The 18,672-nt window shown below is 39.6% G+C and overlaps 1 protein-coding gene across 2 annotated transcripts in view; it reads left to right on the forward strand.

The window, feature by feature from the left end:
• Nucleotides 1–18,672, forward strand: part of SH3D19 (SH3 domain containing 19) — a 325,680-nt gene that overhangs the window by 68,338 nt on the left and 238,670 nt on the right. The window contains exon 1 of one of the 2 annotated variants that reach the window (XM_077139827.1): nucleotides 1,249–1,370. The exons of the other annotated variant lie outside the window; for it this stretch is intronic. The gene's annotated coding sequence lies outside the window, so the exon portion shown is untranslated. Of the gene's footprint in view, nucleotides 1–1,248; nucleotides 1,371–18,672 lie in introns of those variants that run through there. 2 annotated transcript variants of the gene reach the window in all.

Here is an 18,672-nt window from a genome sequence, read left to right on the forward strand (position 1 = left end):
TTCATATGTTCTGGATACTAAGTCTTTATCAGATGTATGATTTCCAAATATTTTCTCCTATTCTATAGGTTGTCTTTTCATTTTCACTCCCTGCCTTTTAATGTAGCTCTCGTGAGAGTCTCCTTTCCTCCTCAATTTGTATTCTGTAAGGGTAGAGACTGTGGCTTTGTATCATCCACCAAACAGAGTTTTCAGCAAGTTTTTTTTGAGCCTATGAAGAAAAAATAAAGGAATATTTCTTTGTATTCAAGGCCTTCCATTATCTAGCCTAATTCGAACTCATTTTCTTTCTGCTTTCTTACAACATGCAGATGCTTCTTGCCAATGTATACTCTGTTGATGTGAAATCATCATTCATAGAACCTCTTCATGTACCCTTTCACTTATTCCATCACTTATCCATCCATTCTTTATCCACTCATCTGGTCTCTCCTTCATCCTCAAAGATTAAGTGTGCAAAGGCACTGAGGACACAAAAATGTTGAGGACATCCCCCCGTCTTCCAGCAGCCCTGAATATGGTAGGAGAAGCAGATGTGGAAACTGAGCACTAACAGATACTGTGGGGTAGGGTCCCTGAGAGAGAAAAATACCCAACACAGTGTGATGGCAGAGCTTCCTCTAAGTGGTTAACCCAACTGGGAGTGGAGGAAAGGATCCAGGGAAACTTTGAAGAGGAGATGTGCCTGCAAACCCACCCTCATGCAAGAGGTTGTTGCTAAGCATGGCCACAGCAAAAAGTTGATGCAGCCCTTCCAGGTCCCAGTGATGCCCTGTCTACAACTGGGAATCCCTCCACAGTGAACAGCGTTTGGGTCACTTCTCACAATGGGGTTAGAAACCAAAGACCTGCTCAGACTTACTGTTTCTGTCCTAACTTGCAACTGCTTCCAACTGGCTAATAAATTCTTTGTTTGTTTAATATCTCCTATTCTGCCTTAGAGAAATCATGTGTCTGGCCTCCAAGTCCTTCTTTCCCTTTAAGGTGACACGTCCAATGTCATCCACTTTGTGTGTCAAATTCTCCGAGTTCAAAGAGCAACTCACTGGCACACCCTACATTAACTGTTTTCTGTGCAAGGTTCTTCCTCCAGCGCTAGGATTGTAAACTCTCTAGAGATGTACAGCCTAGTTTTCTTATCTTTATATCCCCCATAGCACCAAATGGGCTTGGCCTATGATAAGCACCAGTGTTTATTAAACAAATAAACCCTTTTCTCTCTTCTTCCCCTAAAGTAGTTTCCATTTCTCTCCCTTCCTCTCTGACTCTCCACAGGCTTTGAGAGGCAATCTACTATCTAGGAAATGGAAAATATTTTCTGGAGAATTTGCAACCTTCCCCTGGGAGATGATATTTGAATGTACACCAAGGTGAGTTGGAAGTTTGAGCTAGCTGACCTGTAGCATTCCTCTATCGTTGAGATTTTATGATTCTATCCTACGGATTGCTTCCAAGCTTCAAGCAGATCACCCTTGTTTGCTATGGCTCCTTATTCTTCTGATACTTTTTCAGGTGCAATTATGAGAGATGGGGATTTTCCATACCTCTAAATCAAGATTAGGAAATAACTGGTTGATAAAATATGTTCATCTTTAATCATTAACGAATTTGCAGTATAATCTTTGAATCACGTAGTTATAAATCAAGGAAAATCAAGTGCACGCTATTTAAAGGAAATTGTGTGTGCAGCGATACTTTGCAACTTCCAAATCCTAAGCAAAAATAAGATGCTATTATTAATATCATTATTATTATAGCTGTCCTAAATGTGTGATTTTCCTGACTCAGTGTGCAAGATAAAGAACTCCAGAGGTCTTTTGGTTATTTGCAAATGTAGGTTACCAGGAACAAGCAGAAATCATTTTCTCTCTTTCTCAATTCATCATTATTCAGATCTAAAAATTTAAAATGATGAAATACATTCAAACTTAGGCTATGTCATCCTTTCAATGACAGGTCGAAGTTTTAGGGCTAAAAGAAAGTGTTCTCAAAGAAAAACCTTGTCACCGGTAGACATTCGTGTTTCCAGCAAAAACAGTAGCTACTGGTAGAACTTATGAGATTGGTCCCAAAGGGAGCTTGTCTGGCATCTTTTTGTTCCACAGGTGCCCCATAACCTGCCATCAATATGGCTGAGTTGTTTTGCTGGATATATGCACTTCATCTCTTGAAAATATAAAAACAGGGTGAACTAAGGTTATTAACAAATCCTGGGAACACTCCCTCATATGCGCATGATTTGCATTAAAATATCTGTTTGGCTTCAAGAGCTCTTGTAAAATGGAATTCAGAAATGTAGAACAGGTATGTGAATTCTGAGTGAGGAGGAGATTGAAAAGAAAGTGACAGGTGCTTGAACTATTTGTATTGTTCCAGGGGAATTGTACTGTGCTTATGAATTTATTATGGAATAACATTAAATTAAATGAAAAACTAACTGTGAAGTACCAATACCACTGCCTAGCTCATAGTAGGTATTCAACAAATGTACGCTTTCCTTCCTGTCCTTTTTCTACCATTGCTATCACTGAACTCACTGCCAAGTTTGGAGGATAAGCTCTAGAATAAATTGCCACCAGGAACAGAGCCACAATCAGGGGCTTATCAGGATTCCACTAAGTCTACTGCCCACTCTTCACTCTGTGCCTAAGAGCACTGATCTTGGCTTCCGCAGTATTCAGAATGAACCGCCTTGAAGGCAAATCAGTTCTGACACATTAGGCAGTCTTAGAACTATATATTAGCCCCATTAACCCACAGACACTCAGAAACAGAGCCAGGATGGGTCTCATCAGAAATGATCCAGGGCTCCTAGATGTGGTTTCAAATTGAGACAATTTAGGAAGCTGCCCTCACCCCAAATAACCTCCAGCATATAACAATCACCATAAAATAAAATTCTTTCTTCAGGATGGTGGCAAGGAAAGGGACATCTTTCAAAACACTACTTAAGTGCATTAGTCATCATGATTAAAGATAAATCATAGTTCATCTCCAGCATTTACCAAAACATTGTAGGCACTCAGTATTTATTAGATAAGTGAATTGTAGTTTTTTTTAAATGCTTGTCAGTTGCTTCCAAGTAGAGATGATGAATTGAACAAATGCATCTAACCTGACCCCCTCACTAAAACCACCAGGATGCAGAAAGAGGGAGAAGAAGCAAAAGTGAGAGAATTTGAAGGCTAGAGGACAGTGATAAAGGACTTAGTAAACCTGAGAAAACTAAATGTTAAGCAAGTGGCATTGCAAAATCATCTGAATATGAAGTGAAGATGCAAGAGGGTTAAAATAAGGAGAAATGCTGCAGACTGTTAAAGAAGCAGTAGGACTTTATATCCTTTTCCTCCATTCTCTTTCACTGGGTGACAGTTTCTCTAACCCTAAAAGAAGTTTATCCACTTTTTATCCATAGCTGAAGAGGGCTAGGAACTCTAGGGAGAAAATAAGGATTAGCTAGTGCAGACATTCTAAATCCTGAGTTTCCTCCCAATTCCTGAAATGCTGGAAGGCAATCCTTACACTCGAAGGCAAAGGATGACAGAAGACTTGTCTAGGAAATATATTACCAGCCCAAGATAAAAAAACAGAAAGATGATAAGATGGGGTGAAGTAGGGCCAGAATTCCCCAACGAAGAGCCTGCTCAGATCACACAGTAAAATTCAAGGCCAAAAAAACAAACAAAAAATTTAAAAACCAAATAAATAAAAAGATTAAAAAAAAAAAAAAATTCAAGGCCAGGAAGTCTTCCCCAAAGCTCAGAACTTCCTTTCAGCTTTAAATAACAAAAGACTGTGTGTGTTTTTTTAACATTTTTTTATTGTGAATTATAACATCTATGTACAAAATAGCAATAAATTTCAAACTACAAGTAGTACTTTTTTAACAAGTAGTTACAAAACAGATTTCAGAGTTAGGTGTGGGTTACAATTTCACAATTTCGAGTTTTTCCTTCTAGCTGCTCTAAGATACTGGAGACTAAAAAGAAATGTTGATATAATGATTCAGCAGTCATACTCATTTGTTAAATCCTAACTTCTCTGTTATAACTCCTCCTTCTCTTTTGATCCTTCTCCCAATCTTTATTGAATTTGGGTTATGCCCATTCTAACTTCTTTCATGTTGATAAGGGGTGTTGACAATATAGGATGGGGAATGGAACTGGTTGATGTTCCTGGAAAGACTGGCACCTCTGGGTTTTGGGGCTTATCTGGCCTACTCCGAAGGTTTTAGGTTTTTGTTTTGTTTTGTTTTTAGGTTTTAAGTTTTTGAAGTAAACTTGGTGCGTGCAACTTTTGTAGAATCTCAGATAGAGTCCTGGGTGTTCTTTAGTATTAAGAGGAATATCAATCAGCTTTTTAAGACTTTTTTTTATTATAGAAATTGTTGGTTTGTAGAAAAATCATGCATAGAATACAGAATTCCCATATACCACCCTATTATTAACACCTTGCATTAATATAGTACTTTTGTTACAATAATGAAAGAACATTTTTATAATTACACTATTATCTATGGTCTATGGTTTGCATAAGGGTTCACTGTGTTGTATAGTCCTACGTTTCTTTTTGTTTTTTTGTTTGTTTGTTTGTTTTTATTAATTAAAAAAAATTAACTAACACAACATTTAGAAATCATTCCATTCTACATATGCAATCAGTAATTCTTAATATCATCACATAGATGTATGATCATCATTTCTTAGTATATTTGCATCAATTTAGAAAAAGAAATAGCAAGACAACAGAAAAAGATATAAAATGATAATATAGAAAAAATAAAAATAAAAAATACAAAAAATATATTAAAAAAAACTGTAGCTCAGATGCAGCTTCATTCAGTGTTTTACCATAATCATATTACAATTAGGTAGTATTGTGCTGTCCATTTTTGAGTTTTTGTATCCAGTCCTGTTGCACAGTCTGTATCCCTTCAGCTCCAATTACCCATTATCTTACCCTATTTCTAACTCCTGATGGTCTCTGTTACCAATGACATATTCCAAGTTTATTCTCTAATGTCGGTTCACATCAGTGGGACCATACAGTATTTGTCCTTTAGTTTTTGGCTAGTCTCACTCAGCATAATGTTCTCTAGGTCCATCCATGTTATTACATGCTTCATAAGTTTATCCTGTCTTAAAGCTGCATAATATTCCATCATATGTATATACCACAGTTTGTTTAGCCACTCGTCTGTTGATGGACATTTTGGCTGTTTCCATCTCCTTGCAATTGTAAATAATGCTGCTATAAACATTGGTGTGCAAATGTCCATTTGTGTCTTTGCCCTTAAGTCCTTTGAGTAGATACCTAGCAATGGTATTGCTGGGTCGTATGGCAATTCTATATTCAGCTTTTTGAGGAACCGCCAAACTGCCTTCCACAGTGGTAGCACCATTTGACATTCCCACCAACAGTGGATAAGTGTGCCTCTTTGTCTGCATCCTCTCCAGCACTTGTCATTTTCTGTTTTGTTGATAATGGCCATTCTGGTGGGTGTGAGATGATATCTCATTGTGGTTTTGATTTGCATTTCTCTAATGGCCAGGGACATTGAGCATCTCTTCATGTGCCTTTTGGCCATTTGTATTTCCTCCTCTGAGAGGTGTCTGTCCAAGTCTTTTTCCCATTTTGTAATTGGGTTGGCTGTCTTTTTGTTGTTGAGTTGAACAATCTCTTTATATATTCTGGATACTAGACTTTATCTGATATGTCGTTTCCAAATATTGTCTCCCATTGTGTAGGCTGTCTTTCTACTTTCTTGATGAAGTTCTTTGATGCACAAAAGTGTTTAATTTTGAGGAGCTCCCATTTATTTCTTTCTTTCTTCAATGCTCTTGCTTTAGGTTTAAGGTCCATAAAACCGCCTCCAATTGTAAGATTCATAAGATATCTCCCTACATTTTCCTCTAACTGTTTTATGGTCTTAGACCTAATGTTTAGATCTTTGATCCATTTTGAGTTAACTTTTGTATAGGGTGTGAGATACGGGTCCTCTTTCATTCTTTTGCATATGGATATCCAGTTCTCTAGGCACCATTTATTGAAGAGACTGTTCTGTCCCAGGTGAGTTGGCTTGACTGCCTTATCAAAGATCAAATGTCCATAGATGAGAGGGTCTATATCTGAGCACTCTATTCGATTCCATTGGTCCATATATCTATCTTTATGCCAGTACCATGCTGTTTTGACCACTGTGGCTTCATAATATGCCTTAAAGTCCGGCAGTGTGAGACCTCCAGCTTCATTTTTTTTCCTCAAGATACTTTTAGCAATTCGGGGCACCCTGCCCTTCCAGATAAATTTGCTTATTGGTTTTTCTATTTCTGAAAAATAAGTTGTTGGGATTTTGATTGGTATTGCATTGAATCTGTAAATCAATTTAGGTAGAATTAACATCTTAACAATATTTAGTTTTCCAATCCATGAACACGGTATGCCCTTCCATCTATTTAGGTCTTCTGTGATTTCTTTGAACAGTTTTTTGTAGTTCTCTTTGTATAGGTCTTTTGTCTCTTTAGTTAAATTTATTCCTAAGTATTTTATTCTTTTGGTTGCAATTGTAAATAGAATTCATTTCTTGATTTCCCCCCAGCTTGTTCATTGCTAGTGTATAGAAATGCTACAGATTTTTGAATGTTGATCTTGTAACCTGCACTTTGCTGTACTCATTTATTAGCTCTAGTAGTTTTGTTGTGGATTTTTCCGGGTTTTCGACATATAGTATCATATCGTCTGCAAACAGTGATAGTTTTACTTCTTCCTTTCCAATTTTGATGCCTTGTATTTCTTTTTCTTGTCTAATTGCTCTGGCTAGAACCTCCAACACGATGTTGAATAATAGTGGTGATAATGGACATCCTTGTCTTGTTCCTGATCTTAGGGGGAAAGTGTTCAATTTTTCCCCATTGAGGATGATATTAGCTGTGGGTTTTTCATATATTCCCTCTATCATTTTAAGGAAGTTCCCTTGTATTCCTATCCTTTGAAGTGTTTTCAACAGGAAAGGATGTTGGATCTTGTCAAATGCCTTCTCTGCATCAATTGAGATGATCATGTGATTTTTCTGCTTTGATTTGTTGATATGGTGTATTACATTAATTGATTTTCTTATGTTGAACCATCCTTGCATACCTGGGATGAATCCTACTTGGTCATGATGTATAATTCTTTTAATGTGTTGCTGGATTTGATTTGCTAGAATTTTGTTGAGGATTTTTGCATCTATATTCATTAGAGAGATTGGTTTGTAGTTTTCTTTTTTTGTAATATCTTTGCCTGGTTTTGGTATGAGGGTGATGTTGGCTTCATAGAATGAATTAGGTAGCTTTCCCTCCACTTCAATTTTTTTGAAGAGTTTGAGTAGAGTTGGTACTAATTCTTTCTGGAATGTTTGGTAGAATTCACATGTGAAGCCGTCTGGTCCTGGACTTTTCTTTTTGGGAAGCTTTTGAATGACTGATTCAATTTCTTTACTTGTGATTGGTTTCTTGAGGTCATCTATTTCTTCTTGAGTCAAAGTTGGTTGTTCATGCCTTTCTAGGAACTTGTCCATTTCATCTACATTGTTGTATTTATTAGTGTAAAGTTGTTCATAGTATCCTGTTATTACCTCCTTTATTTCTGTGAGGTCAGTGGTTATGTCTCTTCTTCCATTTCTGATCTTATTTATTTACGTCCTCTCTCTTCTTCTTTTTGTCAATCTTGCTAAGGGCCCATCAATCTTATTGATTTTCTCATAGAACCAACTTCTGGTCTTATTGATTTTCTCCATTGCTTTCATGTTTTCGATTTCATTTATTTCTGCTCTAATCTTTGTTATTTCTTTCCTTTTGCTTGCTTTGGGGTTAGTTTGCTGTTCTTTCTCCAGTTCTTCCAAGTGGACAGTTAATTCCCGAATTTTTGCCCTTTCTTCTTTTCTGATATAGGCATTTAGGGCAATAAATTTCCCTCTTTGCACTGCCTTTGCTGCGTCCCATAGGTTTTGATATGTTGTGTTTTCATTTTCATTCGCCTCGAGCTATTTACTAATTTCTCTTGTAATTTCTTCCTTGACCGACTCGTTGTTTAAGAGTGTGTTGTTGAGCCTCCACGTATTTGTGAATTTTCTGGCACTCTGCCTATTATTGATTTCCAACTTCATTCCTTTATGATCCAAGAAAGTGTTGTGTATGATTTCAATCTTTTTAAATTTGTTGAGACTTGCTTTGTGACCCAGCATATGGTCTACCTTTAGAATGATCAATGAGCACTTGAGAAAAAGGTGTATCCTGCTGTTGTGGGGTGTAATGTCCTATAAATGTCTGTTAAGTCTAGCTCATTTATTGTAATATTCAAATTCTCTGTTTCTTTATTGATCCTCTGTCTAGATGTTCTGTCCATTGATGAGAGTGGCTAATTGAAGTCTCCAACTATTATGGTAGATGTGTCTATTTCCCTTTTCAGTAATTGCAGTGTATTTCTCATGTATTTTGGGGCATTCTGATTCAGTGCGTAAATATTTATGATTGTTATGTCTTCTTGTTGAATTGTTCCTTTTATTAGTAGATAGTATCGTTCTTTGTCTCTTTTAACTGTTTTACATTTGAAGTCTAATTTGTTGGATATCAGTATAGCTACTCCTGCTCTTTTCTGGTTGTTATTTGCATGAAATATCTTTTCCAAACCTTTCACTTTCAAACTATATTTATCTTTGGGTCTAAGATGTGTTTCCTGTAGACAGCATATAGAAAGATCCTGTTTTTTAATCCATTCTGCCAGTCTATGTCTTTTGATTGGGGAATTCAGTCCATTAACATTTAGTGTTATTCCTGTTTGGGTAATACTTTCCTCTACCATTTTGCCTTTTGTATTATATATATCATATCTGATTTTCCTTCTTTCTACACTTTACTCCATACCTCTCTCTTCTGTCTTTTTGTATCTGACTCTAGTGCTCCCTTTAGTATTTCTTGCAGAGCTGGTCTCTTGGTCACGAATTCTCTCAGTGACTTTTTGTCTGAGAATGTTTTAATTTCTCCCTCATTTTTTTTTTTTTTTTTTTTTTTTAAAGGAAAGACAGAGAGAAGGAAGGAAGGATAGAAGGAAGGAAGGAAGGAAGAAAGGGAAACATCTTTAAACATTTTCTTGTTTTATTGTATTCTGTTTCTCCGTTTTTGTTACATGGGCTGGGGCCGGGAATCGAACCGAGGTCCTCCGGCATAGCAGGCAAGCACTTTGCCCGCTGAGCCACCGCGGCCCTCTCCCTCATTTTTGAAGGACAATTTTGCTAGATATAGGAGTCTTGGTTGGCAGTTTTTCTCTTTTAGTAATTTAAATATATCATCCCACTGTCTTCTTGCTTCCATGGTTTCTGCTGAGAAATCTACACATAGTCTTATTGGGTTTCCCTTGTATGTGATGGATTGTTTTTCTCTTGCTGCTTTCAAGATCCTCTCTTTCTCTTTGACCTCTGACATTCTAACTAGTAAGTGTCTTGGAGAACGCCTATTTGGATCTATTCTCTTTGAGGTGCGCTGCACTTCTTGGATCTGTAATTTTAGGTCTTTCATAAGAGTTGGGAAATTTTCAGTGATAATTTCTTCCATTAGTTTTTCTCCTCCTTTTCCCTTCTCTTCTCCTTCTGGGACACCCACAACACATATATTTGTGCACTTCATATTATCATTCAGTTCCCTGAGCCCCTGTTCAAATTTTTCCATTCTTTTCCCTATAGTTTCTGTTTCTTTTCGGATTTCAGATGTTCCATCCTCCAGTTCACTAATTCTAGCCTCTGTCTCTTTAAATCTGCCATTGTCAGTTTCCATTGTTTTTTCATCTCTTCTACTGTATCCTTCATTCCCATAAATTCTGTGATTTGTTTTTTCAGACTCTCCATTTCTTCTTTTTGTTCATCCCTTGCCTTCTTCATGTCCTCCCTCAATTTATTGATTTGGTTTTTGAAGAGGTTTTCCATTTCTGTTCGTATATTCAGCATTAGTTGTCTCAGCTCCTGTATCTCATTTGAGCTATTGGTTTGTTCCTTTGACTAGGCCATATCTTCAATTTTCATGGTGTGATTTGTTATTTTTTGCTGGCGTCTGGGCATTTAATCAGATTTCCCTTAGTGTGGGACCCAGCAGGTTGAAAGACTTTCCTGTGAAGTCTCTGGGTTCTGTTTTTCTTATCCTGCCCAGTATGTGGTGCTTGTCTGTCTGTGCATCCCACCAGCAAAAGATGTTGTGGCTCCTTTAACTTTGGAAGACTCTCGCTGCTGGGTGTGTGGTGGAGGCAGAGGAAAGGTTGTAGGTTGGTTTTAATGGCTTCAAATTGTGAAGTCCTGGGATCTGAATTCCTTGAGAGAGGGATTCCACCTGAGTTGCGTTTCACCCCTCCCGTGGGGAAGTTTCAGAGGTTAGAGAGCCCTGAAAGCAGCCTGTTTCTGGATTCAGGGCAGTTGCAACTTGTGTAATCCCAGCGCTGAGGCCAGAGGCAACCAAGCCTCTGTAGAAACAGCCGCAGAAGGCTCTGTTTCACCCCCTTTCCTTTTTTTCATTAGCCCGATAGGCAACTTTCACCTTGATCAGTTTTGCCTGAGCTGAGGGCCTATTTTTAGTAGTCAGAAGTTGTTCATTAATGCCACTACTGGTGTTAGGTTGGACTCAGTCTCTACTACTGTTAGAGACTCTTTCTTTTCCCTCCGGGAAGTCGCCTGTGGGGGAGGGGCTCTGGCCGCCATGGCTTGGGGAACTGCTGATCCGAGGCTCCCAGCCAGCCCGGGAAACCGCGTGTGTGGGAGCGGCGCTGGTCGCCGGCCACCGCGGCTTGGGGAACTGCTGATCCAAGGTTCCCAGCCGGCCCGGGAAGCCGCGCGTGGGGGCGGGGCGCCGGCCGCCGCGGCTTGGGGAACCGCTGATCCAAAGCTCCCAGCCGGCCCGGGAAGCCGCCTGTGAGGGAGGGGCATCGGCCGCCAGCCACCGCAGCTTGGGGAACTTGTCTCTCCGAGTCTCTCAGCCAGACCGGGAAGGAGGGAGGGAGGGGCGCTGGCCACCAGCCACCGCAGCCCGGGGAAACACATGCCACTCAGGGACCTCACTGCAGCGGAGTCTCGTAGCCGGTCCAACCATTCCAGACTGGGGTACACTGTGTGTCCGATCTCTGTCGTGGCTCCGGGAGCTGTTCTGTACTGTTTCTAGTTATTTAGTAGTTGTTCTGGAGGAGGAACTAAGACGCACGCACCTTACTAAGCCGCCATCTTCTCCGGACTAGTCCTACGCTTTTAAATTACATTCTAGTAACACAAGCATCTTTTTACTGCCCCACCCTTAAATATGGACAGACCACCATGATTATCAAACAGCTAAGGAAATCCTCTAATATGAAGTTAACTGAAGAACCTAAGTTGCCAGATTGAAAGGATACATTGAGCACTCAGCTCTGTGGATGCAAAGACCCACATCGAGCATATTATTAAATTTTAGAGCATCAGGCACAAAGACAAAATTCTCAAAACTTCCAAAAATAAAAAGCACTGACAAAGGCGTAGGATCACAGTGGCATTGGACGTCTCAATAACCCTGAAACTGGAGGATTAGAGAGCAATGGTTCCAAACTTCTGAAGGAAAATGATTTTTAAACTAGAATTCTATATCCAGTCAAACTGTCCATCAACAATAAAGGCAGAATGTAGAATATGCAAATGCATGGAGACAGAAGGTAGATTTCAGCAATGGAGAGGGAATGTTTAGTGAGTGTTCCGAGGCTTGGGACGGGACAGCCCAAAGACCAAAGGACACACTAGGCAGAGAGTTAGACATGAATTTTAATTAGGACTTACAAGCAGGAGAAGGTCTTCTACAGTGGTGGCCAGCCACGGAAAATGAAGATTGGTGCTCCACAAAGGGGGAGTGCAAGGGCTTATATGGATTTAGAACAAAGATATAAGAACTGAGTTTCAGCAAGGTCTTGTGACACAGGAGTTTGTTATCCACAGTGATCAAGAGAGGGGAGTTACAATGCCTTGTGCACCATATTTGTATATTCTTTTCCCCCCGAGGAGGATTGATGACCTTTAATGTCTGTCCCAGTCATGGGGTGGCTACATGCGATGACCTGTTCTCAATATGGAGGGGAATCCCAGACCCTGGGGCCTTACAGAAAATTTCTGGGGTGATGAAAAAGTTTTGATAATGGATAGTGGTGATGGTGGGACAACACTGTGAAGGTAATTATTACCACTGAATTGTATACTTGAAAGTGGTTAAAATGGGAAATTTTGTGTTGCATATATATTAACAAAAAAGATTTTTTTTAATTAAAAAAGGAACAAAGGTAGAGTAAACACAAATTTTCAAAAATATCACAATCCCAGGTACCCTTTCTCAAGAATCTATAGGAGGATATATTAAATCAAACAGAGAGAGTAAACCAGGAAAGTAGGTATAGATCCCAGGAAAACAGAAAATCTAACTAAGATAATAGCTGAAGTGAGTCCTCAGGATGTTGGTATACTGACTGTATACCAGATGTAAAGGGCATCGCCAGTCCAAATTGGAGCAATGTAGCTCGAGAAACTGGTATGTCAAAAGAGGTGATCTCTGAGATACCAACTGCTGTCGTACCACTTTTAAATATCTGAGTGTGGTGGGGTGCAAGGGTAGTTCAGTGGTAGAATTCTCACTTGCCATGCAGGAGACCAGGTTCGATTTCCAACCCGTGCACTTCCCCTGCCCCCTTCCCCCCAAAAAATCAACAAATGATGCTGTAAAAGAGAATGAAATGTGATCCCCACCATACAGTATACAAAAAAAAAAAAAAAAAAAAATCTGAGTGTGAACTGGCTGACACCACTCCATATTCTTATTTGGACTTGATTTGTCTTATCCATGTTATGATGGGTTTCTGCCCCCCACCCCCCAAACCAACTGCTTAGGATACTTATTAAACCCCACAGAAGTTTTCTGCTTTGACCCGCTCTAGAAATGGAGACAGGTCCAGGTGAACTTAGAAGCAGAAAGCACAAAGCAGCCCTCTCCCACACCATAGTTTTGAAAGATGTCCTGTATTTAGGCCACCTGCCAATTGCTCCACCTGAGTTTAAGTTCTCTGTTTTCCAGGTCTCACTCAGGACCTTGCTCACTGATTTCCCCAGAAGTAGCTCTTATGCACTTTCACTGAAGCTGAAGCCAGGTTACAGCCCAGAAATTCTGTTCTGTTTACCATCATTGAGCTCTTTATCTAACAGTACTTTCATCTAATACTGCCTTTTTCTTACCTGGGTTTGTACTTGCTCCTTGGTTTTTCTATATTAACCCCATAGAGTTGTTAACTAAAAAAAAAATATATTCTTATATGTGCTGGTTTGAAATGATGTATGGACCCTAGAAAAGCCATGTTTTAATCCTATACCCATTTTGTAAAGGCAGCCGTTTCTTCTAACCCCTATTCCATATTTTATCTTTGAAACTGTAATTAGATCATCTCCCTAGAGATGTGATTTAATCAAGAATGGTGGTTAAGCTGGATTGGGTAGAGGCATGTCTCCACCCATTTGGGTGGGTCCTGATAAGTTTCTGAAGTCCTATAAAAGAGGAAACATTTTGGAGAATGGAGATTCAGAGAGAGCAGAGCAGAATGACATAGCCACGAGAAGCAGAGTTCACCAGCCAGCAACCTTTGGAGATGAAGAAGGAAAATGCCTCCTGGGGAGCTTCATCGTGCAGGAAGCCAGGAGAAGAAGCTAGCAGATGATGCCATGTTCACCATGTACCCTTCCAGATGAGAGAGGAATCCTGACCGTGTTCACCATGTGCCTTTCCAGATGAGAGAGAAACTCTGTTTGCCATGTGCCCTTCCACTTGAGAGAAAAACTGTGAACTTCATCGGCCTTCTTGAATCAAGGTATCTTTCCCTGGATGGATGCCTTAGATTGGAGATATATATAGACTTGTTTTAATTGGAACATTTTCTTGGCCTTAAATCTGTAATCTAGCAACTTATTAAATTCCCCTTTTTAAAAGCCATTCTGTTTCTGGTATTTTGCATTCCAGCAGTGAGCAAACTAGAACATTCTATATTTCAATTACATCTTCTCCTGGGACTTTGAAGAAGGGATCCTGCGTGTTGAACCAATGGGCTCTGAGCCTGGAGTGGAGAGAAGCTATGATGTAGGGAAGCATCTTGGGCATGAGCAGCCTGAGAAAGTGTCCAACTTTTCAGTTTCACTCATCTCCCATTCTAACTCCAAAAACTCTGCAGTTAGTACCTTAGTTTGCCTTAGTTGCTGTCACAGATATATCTTAGAAGGAAATGATGGTGTTACAGAGAGGAGAGGTACATTTTCAAAATACTCCAAATACCTTTCCCAAAGCTGGCTTTTTTTACCCTTTTCCAGGAAAACCCTGGAATGTAAAAAGTTAAGCAGGCTGTTACTGTGTTGTTGCTTTTCTCCTGTAGCAGCTTTGTAAGAACTCCCTTCATAGTCAGCCCCAAATGAAGTGGGGCTTGCTGACTAGTGGATCTATTGGTCAAGGAATGGCCAAAATATAAAGGCCAGTGGTTGGAGTATTACTGTGTGGTTAGCTGTTGTGGGGGTTAAAAGTGAGACATTGTAAAGGAATAAGGTGTCAAAAATCAAGAGACATAAATGAAAGAATTGGGTATCAAAACCAGAGGCAGACTTCCTCTCTCAGTCAACACGACAAGCAAACTCACTGCCCTCCCCATCTCTACGTGGGACATGACTCCCAGGGGTGTGGACCTTCCTGGCAACGTGGGACAGAAATCCTAGAATGAGCTGAGACTCAGCATCAAGGGATTGAGAAAGCCTTCTCGACCAAAAGGGGGAAGAGCAAAATGAGGCAAAATAAAGTGTCAATGGCTGAGAGATTCCAACAGAGTAGAGAGGTTATTCTGGAGGTTTTTCGTATGCATAACATAGATATCACCTTGTTAGTTAAGGCGTAATGGAGAGGCTGGAGGGAATTGCCTGAAAATGTAGAGCTGTGTTCCAGTAGCCATGTTTCTTGAAGATGATTGTATAATGATATAGCTTTTGCAATGTGTCTGTGTGGTTGTAAAAACCTTGTGTCTGATGCTCCTTTTATTTACCTTATCGACAGATGAGTAAAACACATGGTTTAAAAATAAATAAATTTGGTAGATTGAAATGCTAGTGATCAATGAAAGGGAGGGGTAAGGGGTATGGTACGTATGAATTTTTTTCTGTTTTCTTTTTATTTCTTTTTCTGAATTGATGCAAATGTTCTAAGAAATAGCCATGATTATGAATACACAGCTATGTGATGATATTGTGAGTTACTGATTATATATGTAGAATGGAATGATCATATAGTAAGAATATTTGTGTTTGTATGTTGGTATATTTAATAAATAAAATTAAATTAAATTAGAAAAAAAACAGAGGCAGAGTCACTCTGCAAAGATTCTTATTCGTTAAAGCAAATGCAGGGCTACAAACAGTAACAGAGGAGAATGCTACATGCGAGTTGAAACCCATTTTCAGTCACAGTTCAATTTTTTAAGCAGTGCAGAGATAACCAAAAGTAATGCCATAATATTAACCAATTACATAAGCATTCATTGAGCACCTATGTGTCAGGAATGTGTCTATCCAAGTTGAAGAACAAGAAGACAATAATTTCCTAGTCCTGGAAGAGTTAAAAATTTAGTGTATAAGACAGGTTTTTTTAAAAACCTTATTTTACTGCATGGAAAGGCCTATTAAAAGGCTAAGTATTCTGTCGGTATGAGAATTAAATCAGATAATGTAGGCACTTCTCACAATGTTGCCACATGAGTACTCATTACATGCTAGCTATTATTTTTATTTCATTTTATCCTTACAACAGTCCTTAATTCTGGATATTATCTCTACTTCTCTGATCAATACACAGTTCAGAGTGTTTAAAAAACTTGTTCGAAAATCACAAGAAAAGGAAGGGACCCTGGGTTTGCCCGAAGCCGCTGTTCTCTCTGCGTTTCTGCTGTCTCCAATACTGGCAGAAATAACATCAGGCCCCGAGAGGGAGACATGAAAGAGAAGAGTGTGTTGGACACGGTGACAACCTGGGCAGGGTGGAAGGGAGCAGTGGGTGGTGAAAACCCATCCCAGCTGGGCCACGAAGTGCCTCCAAGCACTGGAGTGCATAAAATGTGTCAGTTCCACCAATTTGCCCATGATATTTCGCGCTAAGAACTGCTGAAGCTGAACATTCCTTTCGGAGTGCAGGAAATAAGACAAGCTCTGTGTACGACATTTTTGGCCTCACGAAGGTCAATGTCGTGGGCTGGTTGCTGAGGGAGGGTTCTGACAATTGCTTTGGAGACACTACATAAGCAAATACAAGCAAAAATGTTTGTCTTCCAAAACATGAGTAGGGGAAGCACAGTAAACCAAGATTTCACTTATAAGAAGTTCAAAGAGGAACTTCAGGAAATGAAATTGAAGTTGACCAAGGCCAGATCTTCACTGAAGTCCCCATTTGCCCTCTCTTCCTGTTGGTTGGACTACTTGCATATGGGGGCAATTCCTTTTATCATCAAATGACTTTTTATTTTGAAAAATGGAAATAAGTTGAATTCACCTTTGATCTCTATTAAACCCTTTATATAGTATGCTTTAAACTGAAAAAGCTGCATGCTATTTATACATTTCTCCTCTCTTTAGCTCCCATGCCACTTTCCACTTCCTCTTGTGAACATTTCCTATTTGTCTGGTCTTATAATTGCCTATAGATACATCTCTTTCACCCACATGATATTACCAAGTGGTCTACACCCCAAGAAAAGAAATTAAGTAAATTAATTAATTAATCAGTTTTTATTGAAGACCTACTATGTGCTAGGGTTGGCACTCAACACTAAGAATACAGTAAGGAACAAAGCAGACACAGTCCGTGCCTGGGTAGAGCATATGGTCTAATGATACTAGAAAACTATAAACAATTGTATCAAAGGATTAAACTTAGATTTTTTATTGTTCATCATTGCAAGAGGATTGTACTGGTGAGTGACTAGAACAGTGCTTTTTAAACTTGACCGTGCATTCAAGTCACCCGGGGTCTTGTTAAAATGCAGATTCTGAATTAGGAGGTCTGGGGTGGGGCCTGACGTCTGTACCTATAACAGGCTCCAGGGAGATGCTGATGCTGCTGGTCCACAGACCACACTATGCATCAAGGGCACAGGATACTAAAATGAGTAAGATTAAGGGGTATTTTCTTTTCTTGGGGTGTAGACCACTTGGTAATATCATGTGGGTGAACGAGATGTATCTATAGGCAATTATAAGACCAGACAAATACGAAATGTTCACAAGAGGAAGTGGAAAGTGGCATGGGAGCTAAAGAGAGGAGAAATGACATCCAGATTGGGGAGCTCAGGAGATAATTCCTAAGGAAGTTAGAGTCTCTAGGGGAGTCAGGAAAATGTGGAGGACTTCCACTGGTGGAACAGGGCAGGATGGTGCTCCAGAATGAGGGGTGCTTTGGTGTTCTTGCAGGTCAGCTCAGGGCATATTCAGAGACCAGCCCGTGGTCCTATTTGGTGGCATGTCCATGCAGGGAAGCAGGAAAGTTAAGACTGATAAAAGTCCATCCCCAGCAAGGCCAACCCCAGCATTCTGAAGAGTGGATCCAAAGACCCCAGGCCTCTCTTTTTATTCATTTTCTCGGCCTCCATAGCATATTATACCTTCCTTTATTGCTTAGGACTCTGTCTGGTGTCCAATTAAGGTATCCTTGTATTTCAGTTCCTCTGGATGTTGACTGATACCTTCCCTGCCTCAATTATTTCCCACTTTAGTGCTTTATTCTTCCTCTCTAGCGTGACACATTTTGAAAGATTATTTTTAATTGTAAAATAGATATAACATAAAAACCATTTTAAGTGGACAGTTCTTTGATGCAAAGTACATTGACAATACTGTGTTAGTTTCAACACTATTATCTATTTCCAGATTATTTTCATCATCCTAAATCTAAATTCATACTCATTTAGCAATAACTGCCCCCCCAAACCACTCTTCGGCACTCTGTTTCTAAGTACTTGCTTATCTTAAGTATTTCATATAAAATAAATCATATATTTGCCTTTTTGCATCTGGCTTAGTTTTCTTAACATGATGGGTGTGGCAGATTCAGGTGTCAACTTGGCTAGGTGATGGTGCCCAATTGTTCTGTTGCAGTGTACTTAAATTATCAGCATGTAAAATTCATCGATGGCTGATTACATCGGCTGTTAGCTAAGGGGAATGCCTTCCACAATGAATGATGTTTAATTTAAATAGCTGGAGACTTAAAAGAGAGAGGTCTGAAGAGAGTAGCTCAAACCCAAATGTTTGGAGACACAGAAAGGAACCGCCTGGGGAAAAGCCATTTGAACCCAGAAGCCAAGAGAGAAAGTCAGCAGACGTTGCTATGTGCCTTCCCATGGGACAGAGAAACCCAGATGAAGCTGTCTTTCCTCCAAGGGACTGTAAATTTATAACTAAAGAAATCCCTTCCTAAAAGCCGATCCATACCTGGTGTGTTGCATTCCAGCAGCCTTAGCAAATACAATGTCTTTGAAGTTCAGCATGTTATAGCGCCAGACTTCAGTTCTTTTGAGGGCTGAGGACATGCCACAGTTTGTTTATCCATTCATCTGTTGAAGGACACTTGGGTTGCCTTT

Source organism: Tamandua tetradactyla, chromosome 22 (assembly GCF_023851605.1).
Source record: "Tamandua tetradactyla isolate mTamTet1 chromosome 22, mTamTet1.pri, whole genome shotgun sequence".
Taxonomy (NCBI): domain Eukaryota; kingdom Metazoa; phylum Chordata; class Mammalia; order Pilosa; family Myrmecophagidae; genus Tamandua; species Tamandua tetradactyla.